Raw genomic sequence first — 18,130 nt, 5'->3', positions numbered from 1 at the left:
ACGTTGGCCCAGTTAAATAATCCAGCACAGTTTTACAATACCTGCTCAATAAGTTCATGCACAGTCAATGTCTATAATAGCTGCTCATACTTTACTCTGGCCATGGACTAATCTAACACGATCTTCACATGGGCCCCTACTGCATTTGTGATGAGGAGCTTTTCACTGGGCACACTGGACTGGCACAATGCATTCATAATGAACCTCAGGGCTTCTCATGCACACACACAGTAAACATGGCTGATGTGGTCGTAATTGAGAACATGGCATTTCTGAATCCTTAGATATGTTTTATACTTCTGATTGTTCTGAATATGCATATCAATACAAAACCTACTGTTCTATTAAATTAGTTAGTATAATATTTAAAAACTGTCCCTGATTTGGGGCTTTTGTTCTTACATTATTTTTGGTTTTGTCCAGAATTCTTGAGAAAAGAAATTGACAGGCATGCTATGAAGTCAGAACAGGTAAAAATGCATTATGAACTAACAAAGCATGAGCCAGACCAATGAGTTACTAAGCAGAGGTAACAGTAAGAGAAAAAAACATCATTGTCAGTAAAATTCTCAGCTTCAAAATAAAATAAAATAGAAAGCTTAAAATAAGTGAAGTGCTCATATTTAGCACTGTTTAAAATGAAAAAGATAGAGAGTAAGGAGTTAACTTCTGCAATGTAAAACATCACTGTTTACTTTTTAAATTTTCCCAGATTAAGACAATGCATAAAAATCAATATATACTGGGAAAATAGAATCTATGATATGTGTTAAAAACAATTACAACCTCTCAAGCTCCAATCTCAAAGCCATAATAGTTTGTTCCAACCTGTGAAGGTGAATTTCCTGGCAAATGTAGCTATACTAACTATTACTCAGTCTACTATACTCAAGTAATAAACTAGTCTGCCATTTTGGTCAGTACATTTTTCTCCTCACTTGCTACCCCACAATGTGATTTCCACATGTTTTTTATATACGTGGTTCATATATACCGGTCTGTCACTTTTTTGCATGTCTGCCCTTAACATATATTCATTATAAAATATTTAAAAAGACATGGAGACTCGTGTTTTGGTTCAATTACTCTTAGTTGCAGTGACTTCTTCTCTACTGGCAGTTCACACATACACATTCTGAGTGCATCATAGATCTCAACTTCTTTGCTTAACATTCTGGACAAAGCCCAAAATAATATGGGACAAATGTTAAAATAAAAACAGGAACATTTTTAAATATTAAAGTGCACAGAGCAACAGGTTTTGCATCAACATCTATTTTTCAGAACAATAAGTATAAACTTTTGCATTATTGACTGACCATAATCCTCACTGATTTATCAGAAAATCAAATGTTTTACAACACCCAGGGTATGATGCAAACTTAGGGATGTTCTGCAGAATTAGGGATGAGTAGTATGGTATGTGTATACATGAACACTACGAAATATCATAACTACATATCAAATTTTGATGTGCTTTTGTCCACTACACCTTGTTTCTATCTCATTCTGTAAATAGTAAGGTTTTTAATTAATATTGCCAAAGGTTTATGAATGCTAAATAAAAACCTAAAATATCTGTTGTACTATACTGCTAGAAGTTAGAACTTGCATTGCTTTGTGCCTGTTTTCTTAAGCCCTTCCCAATATGCAGGTATTTAAAAGGTCAATCCTGTGAAAATCTGGGAAGATGGCAGCACCACTTAGTAGGGTCACATATGTAGGGCAGTCCTCAGACTGGCAGTTATGCCCTGTGGGAAACTGGGAGGGTAGGATGGGGCAAAAAAGTACAGTTGTGTACACTTACCATAAATGTAGATGTTCAAGTGTATTCACTGTTGCAGTCATCACATTTGGGTTATCTGCTTGCAGTAGCCCTCAGTCGGCCTGATTAAAAAAGTCTTGGGTCCTGGTTCGGTTGCTATCCCTTCTTCTGTGACGTCAGGTCATCAGGGGTATAAAACATGCAGTCAACGCCATTACATCAGTTTTTCTTGCCCCAGATGTCAGGTGCCCCCCTAACAGGAAGCAATTTAATCTATAAATATACAAGGTTATATCTCCAACAAAAAAGCAAATACACCAAAAAGCTTTTGAGCATAGTAAAGGAGAGTAGAGGTATAGCCAAAAGAAGTAAGGGGGCTGGAGGGAGGGTAACCAGGACTGCAACAGTGAATACACTCAAACATCTACATTTATGCTAAGCATACACAACTGTACTATGTTCTTTGTGTTTCACTGTTGCAGTCATCACATTTGGGTAGATTCCCAAAGCTAAGGATGGAAGGAGGAATTTAGATAGCATTAGGACCAGCTATAAGGCCCTGCAAGACTGCAGTGGCAAAGCTAGCTCTGGATTTAGAGAAAATTGGCAGATGGTAATGCTTAGTGAAAGTATGTACAGAACTCCAGGTAACAGCTTCTAGGATGTCCCTGGTAGGGACGCCTCTGAGAAAGGCTGTAGAGGTAGATGCAGCCCTGGTTGAGTGGGGTCTGATCCCCTGTGGGATGGGTTTTCCATGATGCTTGTAGCAAAAATGAATGCAATGGCCTATCTATTTGGAAATGGTTTGCTTTGAAATAGCCTTCCCCTCTGCCCCTGCATGCAAATGCCACCAGCAGTTGTTCAGATTTCCTTTGAGATTTAGTCCTGTCCAAGTAGAATCTAAGTTGTCTGTGCACATCTAAGGAGTGCAGTATCCATTCCCCTTTGTTCTGTGGATTAGGAAAGAAGGTTGGCAAATGAATGGACTCATTAAGGGCCACACTGGATACCACCTTGGGCATGAAGGAGGGACTGATCCTGAGGGACACCCTGTCTGCATGAAAGATGATGAAAGGTTCCACTGCCATAAGGGCCTGTAATTCAGATACCTTTCTTGCTGTTCCAAGAAAGGAAGTTTAAGTCTGCAGTAGCAGCTGGCTCGAAAGGAGGAAGAGTGAGTTTCTCCAGTATGATGTTAAGGTCCCAGGCTGGAGTTGGAGCTCTCCTGGGTGGTCGTAAATTTTTGGCCCCTCTGAGGAACTGCTTGAGCAGTGGATGAGAGAAGAGGGGAGGTTCTGTGTTATAATGAGCTGAAATGGCTGAGGAGTGAATTTTGATAGAGGAGAAAGACAGGCCCTTGTGAAGCATCTCAGTTAAGTATTGTAAAATCTGAGGTAAATTGGGCACTGCTGTGCTCATCCCTTGAGATTGGTTCCAGGGACAGAATCTTTTCCATTTTTCAGCATAAGATTTTCTAGTACTAGGCCTCCTTGCCTCTAAAATGATATCCATCACTGGTTTACTGAGGGATGGTAAAAGAGAGCTTCCTTAATTAGCCAGGCTGCTAGGTTCAGTGTTTGAAGCTGTGGGTACAGAATCATGTTCTCTTGCTGAGACAATAGGGTAGGAGTCTGAGGCAGGTGCCATGGGGTCAACAGTGACACACTGCGCAAGAAGGAGTACCAGTGTTGGTATGGCCAGTCTGGTTCAATCAAAATTGCCCTTGGTTTGTCTTGTTTGATCTTTAGTAGTACTATGGAGAGCAGAGGCAGAGGAGGAAAGGCATAAACTGATAGGTTTTTCCAGCTGAAGGACAGAGCATCCACTTTCCATGCTTGTTTGTGGGGAGTCCTTGTGCAAAATTTGTCCAATTGATAGTTCTGGGGGGAGGCAAACAGTTCTATATCTGGGCTCCCCCATTTGCTTGTCAACATGTTGAAAATCCTTGGTTCCAGTTTCCACTCGTGTGGGACCATGAGGTTTCTGCTTAGTTCGTCTGCCAGCGTATTTAATTTTCTTGGCAGGAATTGAACTTGTAGATACACTTGGTAGCTCAGGGCTGTGTTCCATAATGACATGGCTAGTCCGCAGAGGGGGTAAGAATGTGTACCTTCCCCTGCTTGTTTATGTACCACATAACAGTGGTGTTGTCCGTCTTTACCATTAATTGTCCTGAAAGAATGTGGTCCTTGAAGGCTGTCAGAGCATTCTGTACAGCTAACATTTCTTTTTGATTGATATGCAGGTGCATTTGACTTGGGTTCCATTTGCCCTGAATGCACTTCCCTGTCAGGTGAGCCCCCCATGCATAGTCTGATGTGTCTGTTGTTAGGGTTTGGGTGGCAGGGGGTAGTGTTGTTTTGGTGGCAGGCCTCTGCCCACCAAAGGAACTCTAGGTGTAGGCAAGGTATGATAGGAATCATTGCTTCTAGATCCTGAGAATGTTGACACCATAGGCTTTTTAGATACCATTGTAGTTTTCTCATACGCAGTCTTGCATATGGAATTAGAAGAATGCAGGAGGCCATGAACCCCAAGGCTTGTAGTATTTGCCTTGCAGATAGCAGGGTTTTTGTGGCCACTTGTTTGAAGTAGGTTGTCAAATTAATTTGTTTCTCTGGCATGAGGAAAGCCATCTGGGAAGTTGTATTCAAGCTTGCTCCCAGGAATATTATTTGTTGACAGGGTACCAGGTGTGATGTACTTTCATTTATGGTGTACCCCAGACAAGTTAGCACCCTTTGTACAAAGGCCAGATGATTCAAAAGTATGTCCTGGCTTTCTGCCTGAATTAGACAATCGTCCAGGTATGGGTATATTTGAATATTTCTTTGCCTGCAAAATGCAATGACTGTATATAGGCACTTTGTGAATACCCTGGGCACAGTAGATAACCCAAAGGGCAGTGCAGAGAACTGATAGTGCGTGTAGCCTGCTTTGAAACGTAGGTATCTTCTGCAAGATTCCCTGATTGGGATGTGCAGGTATGCTTCCTTTAAATCTAGTGTTGCCAATCAGGCATTTTTGCCTAGCATAGGGAGCAACTGGTGAAGAGACAGCATCTTGAATTTTGGAATCACCAAAAAGGTGTTTAGAGTAGACAGGTCCAGGATAGGACGCCATGAATTGTCTTTTCTGGGTACCAGGAAAAGTCTCGAGTAGAAACCTTGTCCCTTTTCCTCTTCTGGTACCAAGTGAATAGCCCCCATGCTTAAGAGAAAGTACTTGCCTTTAGGCCTCTGCCCACTGATTTTGGGGTAGATCTGGCCACATGCTTGGTGTTGGTAACATGTGGAAGTGAAATCTGTATCCCTGGGACACTATATTTAAAACCCATTTGTCCTGGGTAATGAGTTCCCAGTTCTTTGCATGAAGAGCAATTCCCCCCCCCAATGAGGCAGTCAGTTGAGAAGTGCTTGGAACTTTTAAAAAGAAGTCATTGGGACAGTTTACCATAGGGGGAGTTTTATTACTCCCAGATTTGGAAGTGGAGGCCGCCCACTACTTAGTCCTGTGCATACCCTGGAACTGAAGCCTGGGATCTCTGCTGGATCTCAGTTTGGTCTGAGAAGGTCTGGAAGAGGCAGGAAAAGACCAATTCTTGGAAGGCCAACGCCTACTAAACCTTGGAGGTTGAACTTGTAAAAAAATCTTTAACAGTTTGCATAGATTTAGCTTTTTCCTCTTATCTTTTTAAGAACTTCTTCTGCCTTGTTGCCAAACAGGTGGTCCTGGTTTAAGGGAGAATCCAGTAATCTCGCTTTAACATGATCTGGCAAAGATTGCTCCTTAAGCCAAGCATGCCTTCTAAGTACAGACCCAGTTACAGCAGCCTTGCAAGATGCCTCTAGTAAATCAACACCACATTGCAAAGTATGTTTTCCAACTTGTTTAGCTGAATGCAGTAAATCCTTATTTTCAGCACAATCAGGAATCAACATAATTTTCTGTTTAAGCAATCCAATAATATGCCGCTGATACCTTAACATATGAAACTGGCAGTTTAAGGCCCTAATGGCCAAAGTTGCAGAAGTGTATACCTTCTTACCCCATCTATCCAGCACCCTGGAGTCTCTATCAGAGGGGGTAGGATATTTGGCAGTAGTAGCTTTAATGCCCTTGGGTCCCTGTGAAATGGTCTCAGGATCTGCAGTAGGATTTTTAAAAAGGAACTTGTGAGAGTTAGGGACCCTGTAATATCTATCAGGTTTTCTGGGAACAAGAGGTAAAGAGTCAGGGGCCAAGCTAGATTCCGAAAAGGCATCAACAACAATGTCTAGTACAGGAGGTATGGCTAAAGGCCTGTGCTGGGGCAGGAGTAAGAAATCCCTAAGCCTCTTTTTAGAATCAGAGAAATCCTGACTTTCCCAATGAAAAAGCTCCCTGAGAGTATGCAAGGTTTCACCAAAAGAGAAATCCTCTGGGGGGAAGCTGAGGGAATAGAGTCCTCAGCATCAGAATCCTCATAGGTAGATAAGGGTAAATCCTGGTCATCAGAGGAAACAGAAAATTCAGAATCCTGGTCAGAAGTATCATAAGCAAACTCAGTCCTAGGTCTCTTAGAGGGGGATGGCTGGCTTCCCCTGATTAAAGTAATAAGGTCTTCAGCCATTCTTATAATTTGTTTTTTAGGCATAGAGGCCTGACCATGCGGTCTGGGCATCAGTTTTCTTGGCATGGTTCGAGTTTTAGGCCATGAAGAAGAAGATGGCGTTAGTTTAATACGCAAGTCATTAGGCCTGAATACACCATCAGAAGCCGGTGCCTGCACGGCGGCTCCGGTCCCATCCAAGGTAGAGACATCCGCAGGTTCCACAGTTGAAGCAACTTGCGGCATACCGGACTCCGAATGGATCTCAGTAGAGGCCTGCGAATCTGAAGTAGCGGATATCAGGGGCTGCAAAAGCACCTCAATGAGTACCGGCGAACTGGCGACTGGCTTAGGAGAAGCGTTGGCGGCAGCTTTGGACCTAGGCGGCCTGTCTCTGTCTATATCTTTGCGTTTTTTCAGAATGTCAGTAGTCGGATGGCTTACTGAAGACATATCAGGATAATTAAACCAAGCACCAAAATATTTAGAAGCGAAAATATACAGATGATGGATAGTTCGTGGTTTAAATAAGGCACAAAACCGACAGCGAGGTACGTCGTGGTCAGGGCCTAGGCAAGGAATACAGTACGAATGAAAATCTTTATGAGGTATTTGCTTTCCAGAAGTAATGCAATTATTTACTTTTACTGACATCGGTTTAGAGCAAGAAAAGGTTTCCCCACGGGGTACTTAACTTTTAGTTGAAGACTTCGGTTCTGAAACTCGAAAATGAAAATTTCAGGAGTCGGCCGACCAGCACTTGCGACTGCTTCTGCTTCGGGCACCGATCGGCAAGAAAGACTGATGTAATGGCATCGGCTGCATGTTTTATACCCCTGACGAATTGACGTCACGGAAGAAGGGACAGCAACTGATGCAGGACCCAAGACTTTGTTAATCAGGCCGACTGAGGGTTACTGCAAGCAGATAACCCAAATGTGATGACTGAAACAGTGAAACACGAAGAACATCGGTAGATTTCTCTGTGTTTTAGGAGAAAAATATTTTCAAATAATTAACTCAATAATCTGCAATAAATTACCATATTTGAAACATTTTAATGCAGTATGATCAGGATTGGAAGCAGAAAGCTTAATTATGCTCTAATATATGCAAAGTATATTCAGACATGTATACTTTTCCCAGTATCTGCTTAAAATGGAGCAATTCACAGTAAAAAACCGTGACAATTAATTTAGTAGCATATTCAAAAGTAGAAACTGTAGTTACATGACTGAAGAATTAGTACAGAATATACGGTTAAACTGATGGCTGTGAAAAGGCAGAAATAATAACTAACATTAGTCAATGTCCTGAAATTAATAAACACACACACACACACACACACACACACACACACACACACACACACACACACACACATATATATAATCTCACACACACACACACACACACACATATATATATATATATATATATATATATATATATATATATATATATATATATATATATATATGTAAAAAGGAAGAGATATATAGATATAGATATATACATACATACACATGCATGTCCCACTCTAGGCATCAGAAAAGGTGGAAAGCCAGAGATTAAACCAACCACTTAAGTAAGATACTAACTCTTTTATAGATATAGATAAACACACACATACACATACATATACATATATGAAAATGTAATTTGCCAGCATTGAGTAGTACACATTTTCCTTAAAGAACAATGATTCAGCAAAAAGGAAAAACTAGCTGTATAGGAATGACTGCTCTTGACGTTGGTGTATGAATTAGTAAAACAGGCCATTGCCACAGCTTCTTATGTAGGATCTGTGTCAAAGATCACTTTGCAATCTTATTAATAATAAGAAGACAAGATCCAAGCTGGCATTCTTGTTTTAACCATGGTTTATTAAGTTAAAAGAAGAGGTGAGAGCTTTTGCCCTTGTCAGAGCTTCACCAGATAGCAGTAACAATATATACTTTTCTATTTTCCATATAAATAGCCGTGTAAATTACAATGAAGGCTTTACTCCAAGAGCACTTAAACAACTCTCATTCAATGACAGTGATTGCAACAGTAGTACATTCAGTTTGTATCTTATCTAAGTAAGTACAAACTCACCGTGTAGCTAGCTGTTGATCAGTGTGCTAGGTATAATGTCATAATAATGTACGTATCTAGCTCTGCATTTTTGTTACAATAATACAGTGTACAATGAAACACATGTCAGTGAGACTATACTCGGTGTGAATGATATGATGAGAGAGGGGAAGAGAATGATGTCTAATAGACTTAAAAAACAGAAGTCTGTTGCTAAGGCGAGGTAAATTTAGGATTTAGCTTCTGTGTGTGAGTCTAGGAAGTCTCAGAGAACCAGAACAAAATGTCCGCAGGACTAAAAAAATACAATTGTGAAGATGTGTGTGTTTGTATGAAGATTCTCAGACTCAGAAAAAAAAAATTACATATATGTGCATATACATATATAGACACATACAAACATATATCTACATAAAAAATGGTGAATATATATGTGGTTATGTTAAGTAAATACATGTGTCTAAGCTAGTGCTTACCATGAAATTATTATTTTAAAACACTTTTGCCCGTTTCTGTAATAACGTAAGGGGCTTCCTCAGATCTCACTATGCTGGCATGTACCAGTGCTGTAGTTCATACTATCGATCAGATAAATCAGAATACAAACAATTCAAGCTGACGTTAAATTAATCCTCAGATACCAAATATAAGTAAAAGAGCTGCAATGGAAGTAAAAGTAAACATCAAAAAATCTAACTTAAACTTCACATAAAAAAATAAAAATATAAATACACACAGCACACAGATATATTATCATCATCATCAGCCCCTCCCTTTTTCCTACATAGAGTCAGGGTATTGTGTTATCTGTTGCCATCTCTCTCAGTTCAAAGCCACACTCCTGCCTTCTTCGACACTCATGCCTGAATGTCACAGATCTTCTTTCACACAATCTATCCACCTCTTTGCTGGACGTTCTCATTTCCTCTTACCTTCTTCCTGTCTGTCCCAAATCTTCTTTACCAGATTGTCTTCTGCTTTTTTGCACGTGTCTGAACCACTGTAATCTGTTCCCTTTTGATCCTTTCTGAAATTGGAGCTACTTTGGCTTCTGGTCTTATGTCCTCATTTTTTCATCTGTCCCACAGTGTGCATCCACCCACCCTTCTCAAGCACTTAATTTCCATCATCTCTAGCTTCCTTATCTGCTCTGCCTTTACTGCCCAGGTTTCTATACCATATAGTTGTACTGGTTGCACAAGTGTCTTGTACACCTTACTTTTCAGCTTCTTTGACATTCTTCTGTCATAGACTACACCTGAGACTCTATACCAGTTGGCTGCAGCCCCTCTGATTCTAGCTTTGACCTCTTCATTCAGACTTCCCTTTGCCTAAACCACTCTTTCCAGATACTTGAAGCTATTTATCTAATCCACTACCTTCCCTTTTGCAATCTATTCCCCTATCCTTTTCTGAATTTCTTGCTCAAAGTCTGCCTTTAGTGTGACATTGTCTGCTTACAGCAACTTTGTTGATCTGTCCCCTCCAACCTGTTTGCTAATGTAATCCATCACTAGTATGAACAGCAGTGGGCTCAGAGTTGAACCCTGGTGCACACCCACTCTCACTGGGAACCCCTCTGTGAAACCAAACACTGTTTGTACTTGAGTCATTGGGTCCTTGTACATAGCCTGCACTAATTCTACCAATCTTTCTGGGACTTTGAACCACTGCAGTACTGCCCAAATCATCTTTCTTGGGACCTTGTCATATGCATTCTCCAAGTCTATGAGAATGATGCCCAGTTGGACTCTTTCCTCATCTCTAGCTTCTTTTCGACTGTCACACACAGATATACATATATATATATATATATATATATATATATATATATATATATATATATATATATATATATATACACACACACACACACACATATATATATATATATATATATATATATATGTGTGTGTATAGACACACGCACATAGATACACAAAGACACAATTGTTTCTCTCTCTCTTTCTGCATATATATATATATATATATATATATATATATATATATATATATATATCTCAACAACCTCCTGGTGCACGTTAGCTCACAGTGTGCTCGGACTATACCAATATGTAGAAACACCAAAAAGAAAAAGTCCAGCACAACAAAATACACAAACTGCTGATGTATAATAAATCGCAGAAGTAGGCAAAAAGGTAATCAGGTAATACTTTCAGCAGTATTTATTCAGGCACGTGCCCTTGGCCGACAAACAGTCACAGCAAACAAGAAACTCAACCAGTTTTGCCCCCTGCTGTCTTCAGTGGAATAATACAGTCCCTTGTAAAACATATATTTATATACTCATTTTTTAAAGATATAACACATAAAGTCACCCTTCATTTTTAATACATATTAAATAAACCTCCCAACACATTAAATCTATTAAAGGTCACTATGGGGAATTAAAAGGCACTTTTCAAAGAACATTTTTTATCAAAATCTTTCTTTCTTACAAATGATCGTTCAAACCAGGCTTATAACGTGCCAAATTTATGATCCAGAGATTTCCTTTTTATCTAAGAAAGTATGCTTATCCGCTTCAGACAAATTTGTACTCCATAATGAGTCAATACCTAAAAAAACAAAATTAGCAGATGCATGTTCAGTTTTTTGTTTAAAGAGAGTACTCCTAGTACATTTATGTTTTATGTCACTTAAATGTACTGCTACCCTGCTTTTAAAAGACAGTGAGGTCTTTCCCACATAGAAGGCCTCACATTGGCATATAGCCATGTAAATTATCCATTCACTCCAACATGTAATCAATTTTCTGATCTCAAAAACCTTTGAGATATTAGTAGATGTGAATGACTTTGATTTCAAAATGACTTTACAGCATGTACAATTACCAGAAGGATTACCTCCTCTGACAATATTAACCTCATTCCTATTATTAATATTCATCCTTTTAAACCATGACAAAAGTTCTCCAATATTTTTGCCATGTTTATATTCATAAAGACAATCCCCCGGATTCACAAATCCTCCATGTAAGACTTAATAAGTCTTACTCGGAGGCTGCAGTTGAACGGTATGATGTCAGTGTGCCATGCATATTCATGAGGTACCGCTGACTCAACCGTAACTCTTACACGGACCGAGTATGAAATCAGGGGGTGTGTCCGACTGCCGAGCAGTCTAAATGTCCACGCCCCTGCAAGTGTAGTAAAAGCAAAATGTCAACACACAAGAGCAAGTTCGCTCAAATGTACTTGCACCCAACACCACACTCCCTGACACTGTAAACCCCCATCACAGTTATAAAAAGTAAAATATTTATTTATTTTTTTTAAATCCATGATATAGCTGCCTGTATTTGCGCGTGTGTGCGCGGGTGTGCCCATTGCTTAGCTATAGTTAGCAATTCCGACATGGAAGAGCATAAGAAAGAATGTTTACGCAAATCACACCAAATTGCAATAGTGTAATGGTAGAGCATATGCACAAAGAAGAGGCATTCACAGTTCAAGTCTCACCACTCCCCTTCTTATTTATGTTTTAAATCAGTATTTGAAATAATACCAGACATATATGATTAAAATATTATTAAAAGCAGTGAAATGGCCAATGTATCAGTGAACAAAATATATATTTTTAAAGGATCCAGATATATAATAGCCTGCGGTTAAGCAGCGCTTTACCCAGCTAAACAGAGGTGCCCATACTTTAATAGCGCTTTACCCAGCTAAACAGAGTTGCCCATAGTTTAACAGTGCTTTACCCAGCACAATAGAGTTGCCCAAAGTTTAAAAGCGCTTTACCCAGCGCAATGTGTTTGTGCGGACGTGTGCGCCACTCCAACCAGGGCACCGTAGGGCACCGGGGAGCAATGTAGAGCTAAGTTGCTTAAACACAGCCACACCCCCTAGCCTGTCTAGACAGTATTAAAATAAAAGAATGACAAGGTTCGAACCCAGGACCCTGTGCATCATAATCAAAGTACAGAACCACTAAGCCATGACAGCTTAGGAGAAACAGCCACTATTAGCATACATATACTCAGAAATGGTAGATTAACCAATACTAAGCAGGTCTGCAGTCAGCTTAGAATTCTCAAAAATGGCCAATCACAAAAAAGTGTGGGAAATGCGGCATATTTAAGCCCCATAGGCAGGAATACTCACCATAACTGATTGTAGCTCACATATGCAGGCAGAATGGCAGGTGCAGGAGAGGGTTCACGCTTCCGAGCGCAACGTTGGGACATCGAGGAGTCCAAATACATGGTTTGGCTCCTTGTCCACTGTCACGAGTCAAGACTCCTGCAGGGCCAGTTGCAAGGGACGGAGTACAAGGCAGAGGCTTGGAACCGGTTAGCTCGTGACCTCACCAGTGCCACAGGCATTCCTCAGACTGGTGAGCAGGTCCATCACCACCATGCAGACCTGAAGAGACGAAAACAGGACCACTTGAACCAGTGGATACAGGAGGCCCGTGGGATGCAGAATGATCCACACCTGAGTATGTAGGCATGGAATGCAGTATGTAAGAATTGATAATGGAGTATGTATAACAGATAGGTATGTCTCAATATCCCTTCATTTACTGTACAGCTGCAGGTGACCGTGCTAGGAATCAGCAAGCCTATGCTGATAGGCTGCTAAGGCTGCGCCACCAGGCAGGTTAGTGATTATTCTGCATGTATTGTTATATAAAATATGGGAGAGAGCATGAAAGAAGGTGTTGTAGTCCAATAAAACAGCCATATAATTGCCTGAATAAGTCCTCTGCATGTACTGTCAGATAAAAATGTCAGAGAGGCAGAAAAAGAGTGTAGTAACCCATTAAGAAAGGTAACATATGTCTGGAATAATATCTCTGCAGGCACTGTCATATAACATAAGTGAGTGAGCTTGAAAAAAGATTGTTCTAACCTATTAATAAAGGTATAATATGTATTGAACATGTCTGCCATAAACACCGTTAAAACAAATAAAGGAGTGAGCCTGTGGAAAAGTGTGCAATGTCATTAATAAAGGTCTAAAACCCAGAGTATGTCTGTGTCACAGAGTCTGAAATGTTGTTGTACCCTTGCATTATACAAACAGTACTGTTTGAAAATGTGCTGGCAACCCAGAGTTATGCAGTCCCATATAAAGTGGGTGATGGAAGTGCTAGTAGCTGTGAAACATATATACAGTCCACAATAGTCAGTTACTGGTTGGCATGAATAAGTAAACCTGACACACGTGTAGCATGTAATTATTCACCAGAAATGTGAGTGTGTGTCAAGAAATGCAGGGTTCTGTACAAATCGAAGTGAAAATGTCCTGTGAAAACATCCCAGATATGTAGATAAAGAAATATAAATGCAATCAAGAAATATGTAGCAGTAACATCTACATCCTGGACAGTTAGTATGTCAGATATAGGTCAGGCATATATTGAACTAGCCAAACCCATGACACAACCTAATGTATGGTGGCAAGTCTAATAATACAGGTAGGGGATATACACTTGCAGTCACTAGGAATGTAGTGTAGACTAAAAGGTCATTATAAGATGTTAACCGAGGTTTTTTCTACACCCTACTGTATGTGCATAAACCATGCAATTTCACACCTCAATGGGTATGTGTAATCTTAAATATTTGTTGGGACATATGTCCTATTCTATAAATATTTGCATTCATGTTGATGCATGTGCCCTGTTTAAACACCACAATCATGGTGGCCTGTTGCTACCAAACATCCCTGCATGCTGTTGGAATAACCACTGTGGTTCAATATATGGATGAGTTATGCTTGCTGTTCAACTGTTGTACCCTTGGTATGTTGTGTTAATGGGAATATTATTGCATGCTGTTACAACTAATCTGGAATGCTGTTCTGCCTATGTTGTAATTAAACACACCTAATCACAGAACATATGGGAAGGCCGGTCCCAGCGGACCCACCTGTCCCACCTCAGCCGGCGAGTGCACCTGGCACCGGCAGGTCTGGTGCCCAGCCCGGGCTCCCCTCCTGTGTTGTTCCTGTGCCACCTTCGGGTGGAAGCGCTGCAGGGGATGGGGCTCGCCCCCCCCCGTGCAAGCATGGGCAGAGAAGGGCCATCTGTCACCCTTCATAGGGTCCGAGCTGTGGTGCGTAGGGAGATCCAGCGTTCAGTCGCTGATCCCCTATGCCAGCTTGAGGCGAGAGTGGCGCATCTCTTGGGTGAGCCTGCCCATCCTACTCAGCCCCCAGCACAACCACCCTTGGGGCTGTGAAGGTGCAGTGGTGACTGCCCATGGGTGGGGATCTCAGTTCCACTGTTAACATCTGTGGGCTCATGGGCTTGCGATTTCCAAACAACCTTCCCCGTCAATTGTGTTCACCCACCCCATGTGTCAAATTATGCCCCTGTATGAGTCTTGTTTGTCTTGTCTGTTTACCTCCACAACCTACGTCCCCAAATATACCTACTTCCTCTACCTCACATTCCACTCTCACCTAAAAAAAAAAAAATAAAAAAAAAGGGCAATCTGTTCCCACAAAAAAATTACGCCCCATACATAGCTGCCCATTTCGCACACATGTCTGTTATAATTGGCAGTACAACAGACTTTGTTGTCCTCACCCCTCTCTCAGAGGTGGAAGGTTGCAAATTTCACACTAAATTACGAACATATGCACAGCTGTTGCTGGTAAAGAAATGGGCAGCTATGGGCCTTCCCTACACCCTTCCTGCACATCCCAGCTGGTTTCCCTACTGTCTTTCCCTCTCTGTGCCCCTTTTTTCACCACTTTCCTATCTCCCCATTTTCTTTTCTTTCAAAGAAATTAGTGCGGGGGTTAGCGGGAGTAAGCACTTTTAAGCAGTAGTCAGCGGGGGTGTGCAAGTGTGAGCTTGTGTGCGCTTAGCTAAGCATCGCTTAGCATCGCGCAAACCCACTTACAACTGCTTAAAAGTGCCTTAGTCACTCTGTATGACAGGGCCCTTGTATTGCTCAGCAGCAAAATAAAATACACCTGTCAGTCTCGAACCCGAGACCTTGGGCTCACCAGTCTGCATGAAGTACCACTACACTACAACAGATATACAATAACTGGGTGCTGAAAGAAATATATCATGCATTACAATGAGTGAATGTAAAGGGAGAATAGGAATGGCGTAACACAAATCATGTTCTGTGGCCCTTAACCAGCAAGTGTTGTGGAATTGCATGACATGACTGTGAAAAGAGAACCAGCCATGCAAGTAGGGAATAATGTTACAGTAGCACCTTACAAACCCCACACAGTATCAGAGCAGGATAAACACTGGCATATTTGAATAGGTCAGAGGCCAGACCTCCCAATTGTGACTGGTTTACAGGGATGTCCCTGATTTGCAAACAAATGTTAGCTGTGCCCCTCAGACTCCCTGTGAAATGTAGTAACAATAGGCAGAAAGGTGGGGAATCCCACTTAATGATAAATGTCAATAAGTGAGAGTAGACACTGCTTGCATGTCAGAAAAGGTGTAGTAATACATATGCTCAGAATCCCCCAAAGTTGCAACTGCAAAATATCTGAAATATATCACAGGTGTATCCCACTGATATGTACCTTTCCCTGTGGCTGTTCAAATATATACCTGAGAGTATCCGAGGCCTGGAAGAGTCAGAAACACACAGGCATATCAGCCTGTCTGCTGTTACACACTCTGTGAATAGCTGTAGAATGAATTCCACAAGCATGCCCTTATGTAGGAGTACAACACAGAAATATCAAAGGATGTAGCCATGTGCTGCTAGCAACCACCTGTGACAATGCCATTGTTCAGGTGCTGAAAAGACTGGTGTGGTGCACAGTCAATGAATACTAGGCTAACCTCTGCCAACCATCTGGATACGTCCACAGGTGGGAGCTTCTCAGACAGATTACTAGCCTTTATAGACTTACAGGTACACAGCAACTCTGCATGTTCAGCAAGATAAACATCACACGATAATAAATAATGCACTCTGCAGTTCTGCACCACTACCCAAAGGTACTATATACCCGTGTAGTCAGGCACAACCAAGGGTGTAGGTAGGCATACACAGTAGTGAAATATGTCCAGATGTCCTGAGCAGACTGTGTTAATGTCAACACAAACAAACCATAAACTGTTCAGAAGTGAGTAACGCACTAATGACAGTATAGCAGTTCGCAAACAGTGCATGTGCCTGATATTCATAATTGGTAGTACAACATACTTAGTTGTCCTCACCCCTCTCTCAGGGGTGGAAGGTTTCAAATATCCCTCCTAATGTATTGCATATGCACAGCTGTTGCTGGTAAAGAAAGGGGCAGCTATGGACCTTCTCCACACCCATCCTGTACATCCCGAGCTGGTTTCCCTACTGTCTTCCCCTCTTTGTGCACCCTTTATCACCACATTCCTATCTCCCCATTTACTTTTCTGTCAAAGAAATGAGCGCAGGGGTTAGCTGGAGTGAGCACTTGTAAAGAGTAGTAAGCGGGTTTGCACCAGTGTGCGCATAGCTTAGCATTGCTACGATATGATAAGCTACACCAAGCTTAGCTTAGTATTGCTAACATAAAATAAGCTAAGCTAAGCTTCACTTAGCATTGCTAAGCATCGCGCAAACCCGCTTACAACTGCTTAAAAGTGCCTTAGTCACTCTGTATGACAGGGCCCTTGTACTGCTCAGCAACAAAATAAAATACTGTTGTCAGTCCCAAACCCCACACCTTGGACTCCCCAGTCTGCATGACGTACCACTAAGCCACAGCAGATATACAATAACTTGGTGCTAAAAGAAATATAACATGCATTACAATGAGTGAATGTAAAGGGAAAATAGGAAAGCCATAGGAATACATTGCAATAACTACTGCTGTATGCCAGTTAATTCTCTAATTCGAAAAGAAAGTACACACTCCCATGTATCCAGTGTTAGCATTAGGAGGTGTGAGTAAACCTACACACTGAGAAAAGTGTACTGGAAGAAGCAACAGTCAGGTTTCAGTACAACATGCATTTCACTGGCTACAACCCAGCTTCAGATATGAGACATATACCAACCTTCTGACTGAGACAACAGTGCCCACAGCAAACAAGCATGGTCCCCACCTTGCAAAACTGAAAGGGCTACGCCTACCTAACCTATCATTTTAAAGCAGAGTCCTGAAATCACAGTGAGAACTGCAATTACCACACAGCAGGCTGCATGCAATTACTAAATGGTGGGCACCAATTGGTGCAGAGGCCATCACATGCACATGTTCAGATACCTAGAAAAGCAGCCTGTATCTGCTGTCCACACATGCAATAATATCATTGCAACAACTGGGAGAGAGAGAGAGAGAGAGAGCACGAGCGAGAGAGACAGACAGAGACAGACAGATACAAATAGGCAGTAGGAGACAGATGCTGAAAACAAACAGCAACACACAGAGGAAACAAAACCAAAAAAAAAAAAAAAAAAAGACAACACCTACAACAGACGGAAGTGAGGAATACAAAGGTAAGGTATGTAACAGATATGTATTTGCTGACATCCGAAAGATGTGTCTGAAGGGTACTCTACATACTGTGAATCATCCATATGTGGCAGCAGTCCGTATCTATATGTACATGCACATTTGCATGGGGCAAGGGACATACTGCAACTGTTAGTGAAGGCTGGACATATGTATGTTGTTGAAGGCTGCTATGTGCACATACGTATGTAGGTTGTAGTGTGTGGCATTGCAGAAAGCAAGCAGTGCCAGTATATG

This window comes from Protopterus annectens, chromosome 7.part0, assembly GCF_019279795.1.
Source record: "Protopterus annectens isolate FY-2018-M chromosome 7.part0, PAN1.0, whole genome shotgun sequence".
NCBI lineage: Eukaryota > Metazoa > Chordata > Ceratodontiformes > Protopteridae > Protopterus > Protopterus annectens.
This window is presented reverse-complemented; position numbering follows the sequence as displayed.